The sequence below is a fragment of the Leguminivora glycinivorella genome, chromosome 4, assembly GCF_023078275.1.
Source record: "Leguminivora glycinivorella isolate SPB_JAAS2020 chromosome 4, LegGlyc_1.1, whole genome shotgun sequence".
Classification (NCBI taxonomy): domain Eukaryota; kingdom Metazoa; phylum Arthropoda; class Insecta; order Lepidoptera; family Tortricidae; genus Leguminivora; species Leguminivora glycinivorella.
Genome location: NC_062974.1, coordinates 26,588,729 through 26,607,756, shown reverse-complemented (window position 1 = coordinate 26,607,756; position 19,028 = coordinate 26,588,729). Strand labels below are relative to the sequence as shown.

Below are 19,028 nucleotides of genomic sequence, written 5' to 3'. Positions count from 1 at the left end.
TCACTCACAGGTCGAGCGCAATTGATTTTTTTTACCTTATAACGTGCCGGCCTGTGTGAGTGACTTAAAATATGTGTACAAAACGCGACAACTTAAAGTGTTATAAAAAAATTATGCCAAATAACCACACTTAGCACCGAACATACAGATATACAGGCAATCACGGCGCAAAATGGTCTTTGTCGTTTACAGAACCCTAAAAACGTCAATTACACTAATTTGGAATGGGTCAATAATTGAACCAGACGCGGCGACAGACACAAAGACAAATTGATAACCATTGCCAGTGCAAAAAGCGCCCTTGACGTTCCTCTTCATTATACTCTTAGTATCGATCTCACTGACTTTGTAGTCTCTGTAGAGACAAGTAGTAATAAAGACTGCTAGTCTCTCTGGGTCTTTGCTGTACAAAAAGGGTCCTCGAAATACGATCAGATTAAAATATTTTTAGAACTGTTTGTTTCTGTATTCTGTATTAGCGGTATATATTTTGAAATCCACTTTTAACTGCGCTGGGTAGAGCACATTTCATAGCCAATATTTAATGTTTTTGATATCAACATTATAAATTTAAAATTTAAAAACGTTTTAGTTAATAGGTCTTTGGGGCTTTTCCATAAGTTTATTCCACTTTCTTCCTCTTTATTTTTTCACAACGTAATGAATGAAAAATACGAAAATGCAAATAAATTCTTACATGTCCTTACAGCTCCTCTGTCCTGCGTGGATATACCTTTCAACCCAATAGTCCAGTCTAATAGTCATTTATCCTCTTCTTGCAACCACTGCATGAAAGCGAAGGTACTTAGCTATACTATCTACCTACTCTACTAAGGTCACAAATGGGTTTAAAAACTTTGTAAGAGACTTAGCTTAATAAGAAAGTTACATAGATATAACTCTATTTACAATCATTTTCATTTACGCGTATATATTTTATCAAAAATTGTAATAATACCCTTGGTCGTCAGTCTTTAAGTTGACTAGTCTCTGTTCCTTGCGTTTATCATAACTGTCCGATGCGCGCGCGCAAAAAGCTTGCGCGGCGGAAACGGCGCCGGCGCGGCTCGCGCCCGCTTCCGCCAGACTCACGCGCAGGGCTATCAGTATCACTGTTTATACTGATAGCCTGGACCTATATTGGTTCCCATAAAGTCTTAAGTCTTAATGTATCGTTTGTCCACCTTTTCGTTAGTCATAATTTAACTAACGGCTAAGCTACAGTCTTTGGCTCATCGGCGGAAAGTCGCCAGTCTGTCGGTGTTTTACAGATTGCACTTCAGAGAGTGTGCTCAAGACCTACACGAGCTTATTCCACCGTCCCCATTCTACTATAGGACTCTTAGACGCACGGCCGGATTCTATCCTTACTTGGTAGATATTCCGCAAATTCGCACGAAGTGCTTTGTTTCTTCTTTTCTTATGCGCACTGCCAAGGAGTGGAATTCCTTGCCGGCGGCTATATTTCCGAGCTCATATAACCCGGCAACCTTCAAATCAAGGGTGAACAGGCATCTTCTGGGTGAGCTCACTCCATCGTAGGCCACGTCTTTGCCTTTGGCTAGTCTGTGGTCAAGAGTAAGCCCATTTAAAATAAAAAAAATTTTGGTTTTTTACAGAAACGAGTTTTCCGGATTGCCATAAAACAAACCTAGGGTAAACCAAGGTGTAACTGGCCACCTTTAGTAACTGGCACCCATAGGTTTCATTTTCTCGAAATAAAGGTTCAATGCATTATACGCCATCTACCGATATTGAAAGACATTACTACATCAATAAGCTTTCGTTTTAGTACACATTTAATATCCTATTGCTAAATACGTTTTTCTTTATATTTTTATCATCGTAACCCAAGAGTGACTTATATAATGTTCAGTTCATACGCATGTTGTAATTATACCTCGATGAATAATTTAATAATTACAAGCGAATTGTCCAATCATAGTGTATGTGGCCAATAAATGGTATACTAACGGCCAGTTACTAAATTTTGTGACCAGTTACTGGTGAAATAGGGCAATTTTTAATTAAACTTAAATTTATCTATGAAAACCTTGTTTAATTTTAAAATAACTTACAGAGAAAACAAGACCATGATCCTTTTTGTACATAAGTGTCACAAAGAAAATAATTTATCGTCAAAATTCGGTAAAAAATAAACTCAAAGTTATCAAATTGCTTAAGTGGCCAGTTACTGGTCAGTTTACCCTAACCTAAGCGATGTAGTGCGAAAAGGTGTTCCTTCGTATTTTTCCGGAAACGTTCGTATTTATCATGCTAGTTCAGACAGCGTCAGTACGTCTTGTACTGAGACTGACAGAAATAACATGATACGTTCGTACGTTTCAGTAAAAGTACCAAAAGAAAACATTTTCACACTACATATGTATCTACAGATGAACTGAAAATCCTGAAAATTTACCGTTTCAGACTTATGACTAATGAGAATGTGGCAAATTAACCTTCTTTATGAGTACCTAAGCTTATTAATGATTATGCTCTAGACTATCATTTGTAAATAAAAGTTAGATAACCCCAAAAATGGCCGATCGAACCTAGAACCTCGGCTTTGTAGGTGCCCTTATTATTATAAATAATTACTTTTCGATTTATACGCTAAGATTTCAGCCACTTTAGGCAGACAAATTTAACAATCCTTACTGAATTATAAATGGGAAAGGTGTGTGTCTGTTTGTTTATCCGTCTTTCACGGAAAAACGGAGCGACGAATTGACGTGATCTTTTTAGTGTAGATAGTTGAAAGGATGGAGAGTGACATAGGCTACTTTTTGTATCTTTCTAACCCCCTACTTTGGGAGATGGAAGTGTGTATGGACCTTTCCGCAATTTTCGAATTGAACGCGAGTGAAGCTAGTGAATAATATAAATCTAAGCTAAGACAACCCTCTCATCTTAACACTTTGATTGCCGCTCATGGATCTATCTCCTGTTGTAGTTTTTGTTAGAAAATTCCAAGCAGACAGGATGGTAATTAACACTATCACACATAGACTACAAAATTTTGCTTTAACGATAGAAATTATTGCATATTTTATTACGTGTTTATGACAAGCAGCAAGCAACGAAAAGTTTACCTATTACAAATATACCGGGTGTCCCTAAAACCAACGCCAAAACGACAAGGGTATCTAGGACATCTCATTAGCTATCACATTAAGAGAATTTGACCTTAATAAAAATGTCATGGTTTCCTAGATATTGGGAATTTTTAACTTTTCTATGGAATGCTCCAAGAATGTCTTATAATATTAAAAATTTATTTACTGTTTTGCCTTCATAAGTTTAGTAAATACTTACATAAAAACCTAGAGGAACCTTTAAAAAAAGGATTAAATATGTATAGTATTATCTCACAACTAATACTAAATTCAACCTAATTGTCACTTGCAGTTGTTTTACTAGAGGAGAATACACGACATCAATCGTGTTTGACATGTATGTCGGACGGCAAAAACACGTCTCAATGCGCGGTGATCTGTATGAGCATTGACATGGTTTGTGGAAAAAATGGAGCATAATTACTCTGGACGGATGTGACACAGTGTACATGGAAACAGTATATTGACTTCTTGAGTCGGAACTCTTCAGTAGGTTGATATCTCGAGTTATGCCTACTAACGTATGTATTTAAATGAAGTAAAACAGTTGAAAATGCCAAAGTGAACATGTTTTGGGGGATTTTTATGAAATATAAAAGAAATATTGTTCACTCTCATTTAGATTTTAAATTAACATTTTACAATCGCGCCTATAAAACGATATACCTCTAATATGTAGGTAGTGTTTGCAGTGACATAACCTAAAAGTCAGAAATTCTAGAGAACTCTGAATTAAATGCAGCATTTTAAGTGTCGGTTATAAATGTATTTTAGATTAAAGCACAGACAACATAGATAATAAGACATTGTCATGCCATACACTAAAATGCGACCGTTGAAACAAAACTATTGATTCCAGCGAAAATAGATAGGTAGATGTCACTCAGAGCAACACTTAGACAACATTAGATAATAAAGGTTAAAGTTTTAAACCACTTTATTTAAGTTAAAATACTGCATAAAATAGTTACGTTGGCGATGATTTGATGAATGCTCATCAACTTTAATTGTGTGTTAGTTTTATCTTGTTAGCCGACTCATGGCTAAGATATATAATTTTGCACTTTTTGTATGGCAAATAACTAAACTACATGTAATTAAAATGAATATACCTACATGCAATTAGAAATAAAAAGAATGAATACCGTAGGTGTAGCTACTTACAGTTCAATTTAAATTCCAATTCTCCACACTTGTTGCACACAACTGGAACAAAAAAAATAATAATATTTGAATATGTCATATTTTAAGTAAATATTATCATGGGCCCTTGGAAGGATAACTAAGGCATAATTAAAAATGACGGATCATTCTCAACTTTAATTCAATGAAAGTTCAATTTGAAAAAGCACTAACTCAATGATCCATACCCCCCCCCCCTTCTCCCCACTCCCCCATTTTAGAAAGTAGCCTACGTCACTCTCCATCCCTTCAATCTCCATTAAAAAAATCACGTCAATTCGTCGCTCCCTTTTGCTGTGAAAGACGGACAAACAGACACACGCACTTTCCCATTTATAATAAGTATTAGTATGGTTGCTCGTTACGTAATTTTTAATACTACACATACAAGTTTTTTTTCGTGAAAGTAATCAAGTGTGGTCGATTAGAAATTATTTGTTTATTTGATCGTTAGTTAGTTTAATTGCGTACGAGATTGTAAATTGCAGGGTTCAGATACAGTGAAGAATGAAATTGTGATTTGAGGTTAGTTCTCTTATTTTATTGGTTTTTTTAAGACCAAGATTTGGTTGACCGTCTATAAAATTCTATAATAGGTACTTATTTTCGTGGTCAAACGTCTACCTATTCATACTGTAACATCAGTGTTACAGGGTTAGGTATTAATTCCTTATAACTGACTAGTATTTTAATGCGGATCCCTAAAAATATATTCACAAGTCGCAAGCTCTTGAAATCGACCTAATCTAAACACACGGTCATAATTTTTGCTTTTTATTACTTTTTTTCGGCGAGTCGCTCTTATGGTACTTGACACTATCGCATACTCGATGGCTAAATACAAGAGTTCTATTTCAGATGCGTGTTAAAAGGGCGTAGGTTAATCTTAATAAGGTGACACATACGTCATCTAGTTAGAAATTATAATGATCGAAATTATGAAATGACGTATGTTAATGCAAAACGTATGTACAAAAAGTCTTTTTATTTTGAAGATCTATTCGTGTGAATGTTATGGTTTTTAAAATATAGACCTTCAGGAGTTAGTGTTAGTCAAGATTTGGAGCCCGAAACGACTGGCTGGATACGCGTCGTGACATTTAGCCAGAAATCATTTAATTGTGCATTTATCTCTTAGGTTAAATCTATATAGGTAGATTAGCCTTAAAAGTGAATTATAGCAATAGTAATTTAAAATGACAATAGACTGTGTAGAGATGTTAAGTGTTTAAAGTGTTTGTTTTCTAATAATGTGTAATTATGTTCAAGTAGAATCAGTGAAATCAGGAAGTGTTTAAACTTATTTATAATTTAGTTTTAAGTAATATAAAGTTAATCATTTTATCCCCTTAGGTCATCACGTCGGGTGTTTTATATTTTTTTTAGCTTAGTCCAGCGTGATTCGCGAAGGGTTAGGGAAATCGTCAGTGGACGATTCGTACGTAGGACAAAATAGATCTCTTCTGCAATGTTCCCGAGTCGAGCCAGCGAGCGAGAGTACGAGTGAACGAGAAGAAGACTATAGGGAGCCCTTCTGGCTACTTTCGTATCTCATGATTTAGCTCGTAATTATTAAATTAGCTATGAAAGTGGATAAAACACTCTTAAAATCACTTTTACTTTGATCAGTTTGCATGAATTGAATGTTGACATTGCAGTGAAGTTGTTTTGAAGGAGGAGCCGAATACCATACATCATACACTCAATCATATATTGGCTCTTTCCGGCAGAATGACGAAATTGTAGTGTCACGCATTTAATTGCTTCTTTGATTCTATTATTTGTGACGAGATAGTGAACCACAATAAAAAACTACACATACACACACCCATGTATTTTGTCTCACAAACATAATACATGGACACACACACTCGATACACACCACACTACACTTACACACACAGCTGACACACCACACGTTTAGTCCATTTGCATACACACACTTAGGTACACTCGGAAGAAGGTCGGTGGCCGAGAGTAGCTCCTGCCGCACCGGGCGCCGAATCTGGCTTTGGCCTGAAGTATCTGACGTGTCAGTGCTTCAGAAGTCCGAAGCCTTTACACCACACGTTAGGTACACACCCAAGGCCTGAGTTGTTTGTATTTCTGCAACATTTCGCTCTGTAGTCCTGGGATTCAACCACTCGATATGTGCCGACCCCTGACGTCTGATGTCGTGTGTGAAGGTAGAGTGCTCTCTTTCCAATTTAAGGGGCTGCAGTACAGTGGATGTTGTAGAGTATAAATGATATTCAGAGCACCTTTGGACAAATTCACACACTCACTAACTTTGTCACAAATACGCGGCTGCATGTCGAGTTAGGGAAAAGCGTAAATATCGCAGCGCGTAGATAGCATGGCGTAGTTTATAAATGCATTGTGCGTAAATATATTTTTGAGAATGTCAGGAAAGTGAAGAATGTTGAAGAATGAATATCTAGGTGCGAAGGTTTGAATGTTTTTATGATTAGATAGGAATTGCGCCACGAAGGATTGTCGGACGCGTAGACGGGCTTGTTCCATTCTCAACGTCATGCGAGGTAAGGGGTGTAGGCGTGCAGGGAGCCCCTTTTCGTTCCAAAACAAAGTAATAACTTAGGTTCCCCTTTATAGACCTATGGTCTTATATCACAAGGTCCCTTTGTGGTCGGGTTTTATTTTAGGTTGTTGTTTGTCTGCTGTACGACGGAGTCTATGGATATTTATTTAAGTTAGAAAAGTACTTAGTTGTTTAATTGTAATATAATTATATAATGTAATTGTAAAATCAGGTAATTAAGTCAATTCATTTATTTTATTCTTAGTTTTTTTAAGCCCCATGCTGTTTTCGGGTGAGTTGCATGTTCATTTATGTAGTTAGTTTTTTTTATTATTATTCATAATTTATGTCTGCGGGAATTTTATTGTGTTTTCATTGTTTCATTTTATACGTACAATTTTATTTAGCACGGTAACGAAATTTATTCATAATTCTAAAGATATTTTATCACAACGTAGAGGGTTCTACATTTTAATCTAGACGATCACAAATATATAAGCCAATAGTTAAATAAATTATTTCTTAAAAGCCGTAGGGTTATTGCTTTTACAATACTAAAAAAAAAAAAACTAGTACAGATGGTGTTTTTTTACGCACTAGTGCGAGAAGTGATTCATTATAATATGTCAGGTCGAAACATCGGAGGGCCATTTGTACTGAAAACGTCGTACGATACACGTGCGAAATTGGTAACTCGTGTTGATTTAAAACACTCCCTTCGGTCGTGTTTTAATTTATCACCACTCGCTTCGACCTTCGACCTTCCTTTTTTTCCCACTTGTATCGTAATGGACTATTATGTGTCACCTTTTTTCTTTAGCGCTACTTCTTATTAAATATTATCACATTCACATTACATTGTCATACTTATCCGTGTATTAATTTTCAAATAATACGAAATCCCAAGTACAAATCGCTTAAAATTGCGTGTTGAGGTCAAAAGCCAGAATCGCATTGTTATCAATTTCAATTAATTCTTGCGAGCATCCTTGAGCGTTATAGGTACTTGTTTTAAAGATTGCGTTAGCATATGTGAGTCGAGTTTTGGAAACTTATAAGTTGAATTTTACTTTAAGGTATTTAACAACTAGATAAGATGGGATTAAAAGGATGAGTGAACTCTCGGTTATTTTCATTGGACTTATATTGTCCGGGATAGACCATGATTACCTTTTTGATTTTTATTTTTTGATTATTAATATCGGGAGCTCGACAAAAAATCAAAAAGGTAATCACGGTCTGTATCCCGGTCAATATAAGTCTGATGAGTGAACATTTCTGGCTTGCAAGGACAAATAAAAACAGGCGGACATGACTGACTAAGTCTTCACTAGTTAAATAGACACCTAAAGAAGAAGCGATTAACAATCCAGGACCTGGGACATGGGATGCTGATTTTACTTACGTACTTACATATTATATCTACCAGTTAAATTACGGAGATGCATCCTTCAAAACGCCAAAATTTAGATCAGGAAACTGTGCTAAATAATAGTTTCTGACTTTATCGGGCTGACTCCTTCAAACAAAGAATATTAAAGACATCATAAGTATATCGATTGACTGACTAAATACGTTGTCCTAGGACTCCTAGGTGAATAATTAATGGAGCTTTCCATGGGCTATCCCGTACAAACGCATTATATTTCGTGTGTTGCGATTATTTTTTTCAGCGTTTTAAGCAAGCGATCATTTTCTGTGCATAATTCTGCTTGAATATTGCCTAGAAAAAAATCCTCTTACACCAGCCAATTTGCAGAAACTTGGCGTTTGTACGGGACAGCGATAGACTATTTCATAGAATGCTCTTAATTGAGCTAAAGTCAAGTTTTTGCCGGTTCTGTGTCAAAACCTAGATAGATACTGTTCTAGAACGAGATAATGACCCACGTGTTGGAGGTTTAGGACTCAGTAAACAATAGATCGAATGACGAACTAGAGATGATGAGTATACTATTTTACTTAAACTGGGTGACCTACAGGTTAGACTCGTGTCTGGTATTGGAACGGAACGCTGCCGGTGTCTGGTGTCGAAACTCGGGAGCGATTGTGGCTGGTCAGCCGTGGGAGAGTTTTGTGGTGCGAGTGGCACAAGGCACAAGAGGTTTTTAACTGTTTAAAATGATATTGTATCTTAACTTTTTAGTTTAGTTTTTTTTTTCTACTTCTGGGACGTGTATAGGACATAACTATAGTTAATTGCTAATTGAGTGCTAAATTCTCCAAACCGAAGGAGAGTTATCACAATATTACATGCAGTATTTTAACTTCAACTTCAGCTTCAATTTACATCCTTCTTACTGATGCAGGAAAAGCTATCGATAAGTGGTTTGAAAAGCCTACAGGCCTAATGAAAATAATTATAATCTTACATGAAAAAGGAAATGTGCATTTCTCAATTTTCACCTACGGCGACAGAATCAGCCCTTTTAAATGTAGGTGTATGCTTGGAGTAAATGACAAGTCAATCCTCAGGGATAAACTGAATATTTATTTGAAGACACATCGGGTTTATATACTAGGGTAATATCTAATTATCGACTAATGTGGGTTTTATCATGGTATCCATTTCAGATAGGATATACTCTTATATCAAAGGTTTATGATTGTACTTGATACTCTTGATAGCATATCTTAATGTTAATTTAATGATCTTTAAAGGTTATCTATCTATGTGCGAGTGTATGACGCTGCTATCATTGTGACCTCACTACACCTTGAAAAAAGCTTAAGGGGTCTAAATTTGAGATTTTTCAACTAGCTATGTATAGTGGCTTATTGGTGGATGACGATCGCATTCGCACCTCACTGCGCTGTTATTATATCGCAATGATGTGTGTTAAATACGCCCGAGGACATACCTTGGGCGGGACGGCCGAGCCTTACGCAAGGTGCGCACGCGACGGTCCCACGACGGAATTCGCATTCAACCACCGGCTCAAATTCAACGCCAATTTGTATAATCTCTGATGGTTCGCGGATTTCTGAGCGAATGGAAATTTGTTTAAGTCGCATTCCATGTTTTATGAGTAAGAGGCTAAGTGTGGTCTGTAGGTTATAGGTTATAAGAGAGTTACACAATAATGCGAGCTAAAAGTACATAGCATTATGCGGTTTCAGTGACAATAAATTATATTACCTTAATAAGATAAATAAATTCGACCCCAATGATAGACTACTTAAGAGTCTGTTATGTATGACATCAGAATCAAGAAACTGTGTCCTAAAATAAAAATAATAATTTACAGGGGTTTTCATTAATTACAGCTAGAATGAATATTTAAATTAGGCGAAAAATAGAAGATTGAGGGGCCTATTATTGGTTTGTTTTACACGAGAGTACAGACAAGTGTATAAATACTTTTTCCCCTCACTAGCTCGGAAACACGTATTTTGTCCTTTAATACCAGCGGGTAAAAACGCATTTTATCCACTAGTGGGTAAAGTGATTTGACCTTGAATAAAGTCAAATTAACTGCTTTAAAATTGATAAATGTAGGTGAATCTAGTAATAAAGATGATTTACCACCTGTGGAACTACTGGAAGCAGTGATAAACGCATGTTTTGCGTTGTAGTTTCCTCGCTACAGTGAGGGGAAAAGTTTTGTGTTACACTCGGGTGCAAATGTATTTTACTTCTCGTGTGTTAAAAAACTCGCAAGTTCAGGATTCTATTCTCGAACCACTCGCTTCGCTCGTGGTTCAACTATAGAATCCTTTCACTTGCTCGTTTTTCAATTCCACACTCGGCGTTAAAATAGAACTTTGCCCCCTTGTATAACAAATAACTATTGCATGTTAATTGTATCTTGTTATTTAATGCATGTTAATTATAAGATGTAATGTTTTGTAAAGAAGTGGCCCGCCGAGTTTCTTGCCGGTCCTATAGTGGATACCCCCCTCCAACTGAGGGAGACTGAAATCTTCTCGAGGCTGAGGCGTAGGGTTAGATCCGGCATTGCTTTATTTGACGTTCATATGCGCATTGTAATATGCATACTTGAAAAATAAATATTTCATTTCATGTTCTATATGGTCAATTCGTCCACATATTTATAATCTTTATTTGAAACTTGACTGTATTACAATTGCTCACGCATCAGCTACATAGACTGCTTCAAACTATCAATCATGCATCTATCACTTCTAAAGCTAAAGAAAGTCATTTACATAGAGATCGTACGATCACGTACTTATCTACAAATCTTACATATTACGTAACGTAATTAAAACAAACGTACCAGTACCATTTCAAAATGGACACTTCGCCCTTCCTATTACTACTATTACTATTTACTAGTAAAGCGATTTAATTTATAAATCATTTTGTCTGACTCTATCGACAAATAACTTTATATTTCAACCAATTTACAAAAAATCTAAACAAATAATTAATTGAAATACGGTTGTACTCACGTTATTATATCGCTATCGTTATTTCAATTAATTATTTGAATATGTCTCACGGAAGTTTAACGTGTATAAATCTAAACAAATTTTATAAGTAAACCTAAGTAACCTTTCTCAAAAAAAAAATCTGTCCAGTAGTTTTTGAGTTTATCGGGAACATACAAATTAACAGACACACCGACAGACTTTGATTTATTAGGTATAGTGATTACATTATTTCATCCTTTTTCCGACATTTTAACCAGGTTGCAGTCACCGATGGACGGATGTTATTTCATAGCGTTTGACCCGGGAGTGACATTTTAGTATAAAAACGAGGAAATGCGAAGCGCTTCAAGAGAAAAGACATGAATTGACATGATGTAACGCGAATATCTCTATCTCCACTTACTAAATAATGAATCATCCAAAGAAATAAATAAAGCTATAATAGGTACACATTACATATTGTACGGTTATGCGTACAGTGAACCAATTTGAATCTTAGGCCACTCAAGAACCCCTGTCTCATTGATTGACACCGTGCTGTATTTGTCAAAGAAGTCACTTCGACGTTTACTGTGAAAAGGTTCTACAGTGGCCTAGGATTCAGATTGGTTGACTGTACCTGTGTAAGTAAAGTACCTGTCTGAACACCACACTTAAAACCTTACACAACACAATTAAAACAAACACGCCAGTATAATAACTAGCGGCCACTTCGCCCCATCTTTGTCCCGATCTAAATCCATTAACACTGTCACGTTCTCTAGTCTCCTCTAAACAATGTCGAATTCTCATAATTTTCCCGCTTTCTAACAATAAACTGACGTAACGGCCAAACTAATTGTTTAGAACAATAACAATAACTACATGTTCTCAGGCTTTAGGGAAACTATTTGAATAAATTATAAGTGGCTTGTTTGGTGACAGGCTTCCGCAAATAATTATGAGCTTAATAGTAAAAACTGTTATGTTTGTAGTGCAGTTTCTTTGTTTGCATAAGGTCGTTATTGAATGAGGTTAAAGGTGACTCACGATAAAATAGGATGGATCACTCCGATTTTAAGATTTTTACAACACGTCCGTGCCCCTAAAGGCGTTCAGTTCCAGCGCGAATCATCATCTTTTATGGTTTGAAATCGAAAAAAGTCTGTAGCCATTATTAAAATAGTTAAAGGAAGAGGTTCATCAATTTGTGGAAATAGTTTCGTGGATTTGTGGCTTCATTTTTTTAATATACTTTTTTTTAAGTTAGTAGATGTAAGTAAGTAAATATTCTTTATTGCACCACAAGGATAACAGATTACAAATAGCAGACATTAAACATAGGTAGCAACAGGCGGTCTTATCGCTGTAAGCGATCTCTACCAGACAACCTTAGGGTAGCAGGAAATAAAGAATAGACATTTTGAAAATGGTAGTGCAAGAAATAATTAAAGGAATAGGAAAATTACACATACACTAAGAATGTAATATTGTTACCTTAGATAATTGTCGAATAAATACAGTATCCCAAATATTTATAGTTGAAGATGACAAGTGAGCAAGTGACGATAAGTTATCCACGATGTGTATAAAAAAGATGAATGATCATCAATTTGTAAATTAACTAATTCCAGGAAAAACAAGCTTCTCAAATCCTCTTAAAAATCTAGTTAAACTGAATCTGATACCGTGCCTCAAAAATTAACACTATGAACTAATTAACTATATTTTATGTGATTTTAATAGAGAATAAAAATATAACTCAGTCAGAAGAGGATGCTTGAATTTTTAAAGCATGAAATTCACAATCACATCCACGGAAATGATTTTGGTAATCTTATTAGACATAGAACTTAATCAAATCATCAATGCATTTAGGTATCATTACATCATGTAAGTACTTGCTCATAAACAAAGACTCCCAACGAAACCCGACGCTGACAAAAACCATAATTGATGATACACATTTGTCAAAACAGTTCAAAGGTGTTGGTAATAATTGCGCAGACGCAACTTACAACACCGCCGTGAAGCGGCGTCACGATCAAAGTTGCATGCAGTTTATTCATCATTTTCAAAGGCAAATTGCCTACTCGGTACCCACTTGTCATATTTATTTGTGGATTCTAAGTACTTAGAACCAGTAGAACACATTTCGATTCGAGATTTTGTCAACGTATATTTGTGATTTTTTTTTAGGTTTTTACATATTTAAAGACGATTTACAGTTGAATTGTTGATTAACTAAAAGCACATTTTAGCACTAAAATGTTACTTTATCCTCTTGGGATATAAAACTGAATTTCCAGGGCGACATGACCACGAAATAGTCTTAAACCTTAATAATTAAAATATTTATGGTTTTATAGTTTTGTCAAATGTAATATGTACGAGTATAATACTGATCGACAGTATAAAAGTTGTCCGATGCTGGATAAAAGTTAAAGTATAAAAGTTCTCTACAAAAAACTGATTTATTTGTAAAATTATGGTAGTAGGATACCAAAACCAATTTTATTCGCAGAAATTAATGTACTGTGTCTAAAAATGTAACTGTAGGTACCTGAAATGATAGATACAAATCACATCTACCGAGTTACTTTAATTCGGCTATGTAGATGAGAGTCATAGAGGTTGCTCGAAATTGGCTGCATCATGCTAACAATTTGTGGCGATTGTGTTTGTATGGCCGATTTTGATACCCTACTTACGAAAAGGTAGTCATACTGCTTGGTGATTGTTATGAAATGAAAGAAATAGGTTGTAAAGTAATAATTTTAGGTAAATAATTTATAGAGGAAGACATGCTGCAATTACCTTAATGAATTATTTAAGGGCAAGTAAATGATGAAGTAGGTACATATTATCTTTACCGACATTAATCCAAGTAATAGTTATTTGTTATACAAGGGGGCAAAGTTGTATTTTAACGCCGAGTGTGGAATTGAAAAAAGTAGTTCGAGAATAGAATCCCGAACTTGCGAGTTAAAAAACACACGAGAAGTAAAATACATTTGCACCCGAGTGTAACACAAAACTTTTCCCCTCACTATAGCGAGGAAACTACAACGCAAAAAATGCGTTTATCACTGCTTCCAAGTAGTTCCACAGGTGGTAAATCATCTTTATTACTAGATTTACCTAATTTTATCAATTTTATAGCAGTTTATTTGACTTTATTCAAGGTCAAATTACTTTACCCACTAGTGGATAAAATGCGTTTTTACCCACTGGTATTAAAGGACAAAACACGTGTTTCCGAGCTAGTGAGGGGAAAAATATTTTTACACATGAGTGGCCTATCCTACTATTTTTTATTAAGCTACAGAGAAATAAAAATTACAATCGATATGAGTCGGGCCCATCAGTGTCTAAAATTCCGATTTAGTACGACAAACAATATTAAAATTATAATCAGGCTGTATTCTAAATCCTTTAATCATTCTATATTTTGATTCAATACAATTTAGGTATATTTATTGACTTAAATACCTCTAGACAAACAAACACTTTGAACAGTACATCAGTTTAACAACACTAGGTCACTATTACATCAACCAATCCTTTCAAAATAAATAAATACAACATTTATGTAAATTGATAAGTTGATAACTATTACGTGTGACATTCTTGTTTGTCAACCTTATCTATAAAACATACAAATTAAAACCCTATTTTTAACAGAATAAGAATCTTGACAACCGCATTTTATTACATGGTTTGTAAACTTAGTTTCTATAGTAATTCACCTGGATTGTATGAGAATGAACCTTACCTATATTAAAGTGAGTAAGAGTTACAATGACTGCAGTTAGTGTTTACCTACATTCGATTTGCAATGCTATGCTATGAAATTTGCTCCATTTCTTTTATACCTCTATTGCATTGATTTCGATTCTTTTTTTAAATACTGTGAGGTTAGGTTTTATAAATATAAGACTTTGAATTCAAAGAAACTAGATTCGGTTATTTTTAATATTGTCTAACTCAAATATTCAGTAAAAGACGTTCCCTCTATTTAAATCGCGCTTTTAAACGACCCATAATGGTGGGAAGTAGTACGTTTTTATATTTAGTGAAAGACTGAAAGACAACAACTAAACTATGGTGACAGCTCTGAGCATGCGAGTGACACTCTACATATAAACCCTCTTTTAAATGTTTTATGAACTTTGATAAAATGCATAAATCACTAAATTTTGCAGAAGAGAAAATTTTAAGAAGTAATTAAATGGGTAATTTTTTCCTAAGTTGTCCGCCTACTTTTTTGTGGATTTAGTCATTTTTATGTGTTTTCCACTCAGAATCGTGAGCTCTTTCAATCCTAATAGGAGAAAAAAAATGTCCCGAGATTTTTCCCATTCCGTTACCATTTTTTCATACATTTTGTATGGCGGTAACGGAATGGAAGGCTTGAAAAGTGAATGGAAGTCTTGGGACTTTTTTTTTCTACTATCGGCATCGAAAAACCTCGCGAATTTGAAAAAAATGTCCTAAATGCAATATTAGATATGTGTCGAAACACGAAGAAAACCTACCAAAGTATATTTATAGATTTACGTCACAAATATTTTTTTTACTAATCTGATTTTGCACATGATTTGTTTTCACAGAGGGTGAGAGGGTGTGTCTGAATTTCTTAAAGGCCGTTAACATCGCCTAAATTGCTTTACAAAACATCTCAAAATATAAAAGTAAGCAAACAACTGAAACAACGTCTAATCCCACTATATTTAAATTGTCAAGGTCACTTTTTCAAAAATGAAATTTGACGTGTCGCACACGAGGAGTAATTACTAACTTCTCCGAAAGGATAGACACAGGCAAATCGCTTCACAAATCATCCCAGAACACAAAAGTGCGCAAACACCGTCTAATTCCCAGCTAATTGCGAACAAATCGCAGCTGGCTGCGCAGGCGCAGCGCAGGTCGTCGACTCTCACCGTTAGCGGCGATTAGGGCATTAACAACGTAATGCGCCGGCTGGTTGTCGAAAACGCTCATTACATTACACACTATGAGCACAACACAATACAAAAAAAAATTGAAAAACCCCCGATATAGTGGACCGATTTTTATCAAACACTCCCGATTAATTCAGTTTTTAAACAAAAAAAGATCTAAATCTACGATGCCACAGACAGACACACACACAGACAGACACGTCAAACTTATAACACCTCGTCGTTTTTGCGTCGGGGGTTAAGATACGATACAGGTCTATTCTCCATACAAACGCTCTCCACTATTTCCTCCCTGGTTTTTGACAATGATTTTTCCAACACAGATTATTATTATTTTTATCTGTGTCGGACCGTTTTGATTTTTTTGCTATTTTTAACCGACTTCAAAAAAGGAGGAGGTTCTCAATTCGACTGAATGTTTTTTTTTTTTTGTATGTATGTTACTCGATATCTCCGAGAATCGTGGACCGATTTTCAAATTTTTTTTTTGATCGAACGGGTATAACCCCGAGATGGTCCCATTGGCACCATGTCGGGGTCTGATGATGGGATCTTGGAGAAATCGAGGGAACTCTTCAAATGTTATAGGCACATGTAATGTTTTTTGTGTATTTTTCAAAGGTACACCAGTATTTGCGCCTGATGGTAATAATTTTATGTGGCTGAGCTGATGATAGAAGGTCAACTCCTCAATGGTTAGGAGTTAAAGGACAATTCTTTCACTACTGTACATATATTCGGACTGATACATTAATATCACTAGGAACCACTAAAAATCAACAAATAAATTAACTTTTTAACAAAAAATAAAACCGCCTTCAAAAAAAGCGTGTTACAAAACACGGAGAAACTAAAAAGCCAAAAATAATAAACCTTCGAATTCAGATTTCTTATCGGATTGCAATAATCTAAACATCCAATTTATAAACAAATCAATTATTTTTGGAGTCGGGGCCAGCCTGCGTATGGTTGGGTGGGGCAAACAGGAAATAGCAAGGCGACGAACAGGTCTGGTACCGACTACAAAAATAATTGATTTGTTTATAATTTGGATGTTTAGATTATTGCAATCCGATAAGAAATCTGAATTCGAAGGTTCATTATTTTTGGCTTTTTAGTTTCTCCGTGTTTTGTAACACGCTTTTTTTGAAGGCGGTTTTATTATTTTAAAAGACGCTAGAGCCACTCAAAAAATTCTAAAAACGGCCTTTTTCAATATGGCTCAAAAATAGGTGTGATACTCAAGATCGATAACTAGCCAAAAAATCTACACGGTCCGACACATATTATTTCATGGTTATTCAGATTCTCAAATTTCGTTCCGTTTAAATAAGCTTTGAAGGAGGAAACAGTCGAGAGCGGAACCTCGATTTTAAACATTTTTTCGCAATATCTTTTAACAATTTTATTGTTCTTAATGGACATTTTTTTTTCGATAAATCTAGTTAATAACACTAACTTTAACTGAAATTCCCAAATTGAAAGGGGGACTCCTTTTCATTTTAGCATTTTCGCTCCCGCAGCGTCTTAAAAATCACAAAGAGGCGCCCAGGAATGTTTAGAACTACTAGCGTACCTTAAATAGAATAAACCATCTAACCAGTTAGGAACTCACAATACAGATGTAGGTAGTTATAAAACAGATACAAAATAAGATCTCTCTGATCTAATCGCGTATCTCCACTCAATATGTACTGGCCTTAACGAGAGATCTTGCGTGACAATATTTCGATACCGCGACGCGAGCGCTGCAGAAATCGAATGCAATCCAAAATGGCCGACTTTCATAAGAAACCTAGGGATTTAAGACCTTTTAGAAGAGAAAGGAATGCACATGCAGCGGTTTGAAGAAATGCAGTCACGTTCTAGCAAATAATGCACAGTAATGCAGTGAATTATGTCATGAGGTTTGAATGTTGACTAATTCGAATTTGTGGAGACTTTTCTGAGATTCTTTACACAGGTGTCACAAATATCATAAAAATAGCAATTTAGATATCAGAAAGAAATGATAGATAATAAACTGATAATGTTAACTATCGGGAAAAATATTACATTACCTAAAAGCTATAGATATTTAGCAGAAAGCTCATTAAAAAGCAATTTCATGAAATTTTGTGTCAAGATAAAACTATCCTGACTTCCCAATTTTATACATAGCTGTATTTGCGCTAATACAAAATTGAATGGCGAATTCATCAATGAGTTCATTCATAATTAGCAAAACCAACTCTGCTACGGTATCTGTCTTGTTACTTTTTCGTGCTGAAACTGCTGAACCAACGACATTTATTAATTAGGCCCGGATTAAACATGCATGTAAAGCATGAACCATAATATCATGATTAATGAAGCCTAAAGCATAAACGACACATATAAATATTCAATAATATTGTGACAAACGGGCCGATTTTTGAGTCTCACGCGTTCGAATTCAGAAAATTGTCACTGAAAATAAAAGGCAAGTCACCGTTTTCAACCGGTATTTTAGTGACGAAATCCCGTATGCGAGATTTAAAAATCCCCTCACAAAATCTTACCGGGATCCAAACCCAGTTCCACCGCCAGAAAAACCTACCTACTTAGTGCTTGGCTTTACATAACGTGCCTTTTTCTGCCACTCCCACGCCCCGGTTCACGCACATATTGTGCATGGGAACAATTATCCTAGTAGGTACACGCAATCAATCTGTTTTGTGGCGTTATCTAATGCGACTTTATGTGACCGTATAAAAATGCAAATTAACGCTTTAACGCCTTTTGTTCCGTAACGCTTTTAACTCAATTTCTGTTTTTTTTTTGTGTGTACATTAAATACTTTTTACTTTACTTTAAGCCAGGCAATGT

The 19,028-nt window shown here is 35.4% G+C and overlaps 1 protein-coding gene across 3 annotated transcripts in view; it reads right to left on the bottom strand.

The window, feature by feature from the left end:
* The window catches only part of LOC125225829, a 248,626-nt gene that overhangs the window by 213,340 nt on the left and 16,258 nt on the right, over positions 1-19,028 (bottom strand). For all 3 annotated transcript variants that reach the window (XM_048129688.1, XM_048129686.1, XM_048129687.1), the window contains exon 2: positions 4,284-4,325. The gene's annotated coding sequence lies outside the window, so the exon portion shown is untranslated. The remainder of the gene's footprint in view (positions 1-4,283; positions 4,326-19,028) is intronic.